Source organism: Etheostoma spectabile, chromosome 19 (assembly GCF_008692095.1).
Source record: "Etheostoma spectabile isolate EspeVRDwgs_2016 chromosome 19, UIUC_Espe_1.0, whole genome shotgun sequence".
In the NCBI taxonomy this organism is placed as follows: Eukaryota; Metazoa; Chordata; class Actinopteri; order Perciformes; family Percidae; genus Etheostoma; species Etheostoma spectabile.
This window is the reverse complement of record NC_045751.1, coordinates 11,892,693-11,893,212: the sequence shown is the minus strand read 5'-3', so window position 1 is coordinate 11,893,212 and position 520 is coordinate 11,892,693. Positions and strand designations below refer to the sequence as shown.

The window sequence follows — 520 nt, the reverse complement described above, 5'->3', positions numbered from 1 at the left end:
TCTCTCATCTCCTCTAGGACACCCAGGAGACCGGCCTTGAAGAACACCTGATCAAAGAAAAAATGGAAATTAACTTCATATCTGCACTATACACTTTTCTAAACATTAAAACAGAAATGACTCAGAGAATATGTACCCCACACAATCATGTAAAAGTCTTATATTATTTAGAAAACCTTTGTTTATCTACATCAGATTCAGGTTATGCAGCAAAATTCCGTAAACAGGGAAACACAATTACGGTTTTCTAAATGGCTGATGGCAGCTGTGCTTTTTCTAGGATACTTATCCTTTACAGGCAGTGTTACTAATCTTTTACTATTACTTGTTGCACAAGAGAAAATGTAACCTGCTTTATTAATGTCCACTTGGTGGTGCAAGTTATCCATTTTCTAACATACCTTTTTTGTTTAACAGAAAAACTGCACTTTCTATCATTTAAATGTATGACTGAAGTACATAATTGCAATCAAGGGGCTTACCTTGGTGTGTCCAAATTTGTACTCATCATGATTAACAT

General features: G+C 34.8%; 1 pseudogene; it reads right to left on the bottom strand.

Annotated features, from left to right (window-relative positions):
* The window catches only part of LOC116669467 (myosin heavy chain, fast skeletal muscle-like), a 22,555-nt pseudogene that overhangs the window by 18,162 nt on the left and 3,873 nt on the right, over positions 1–520 (bottom strand).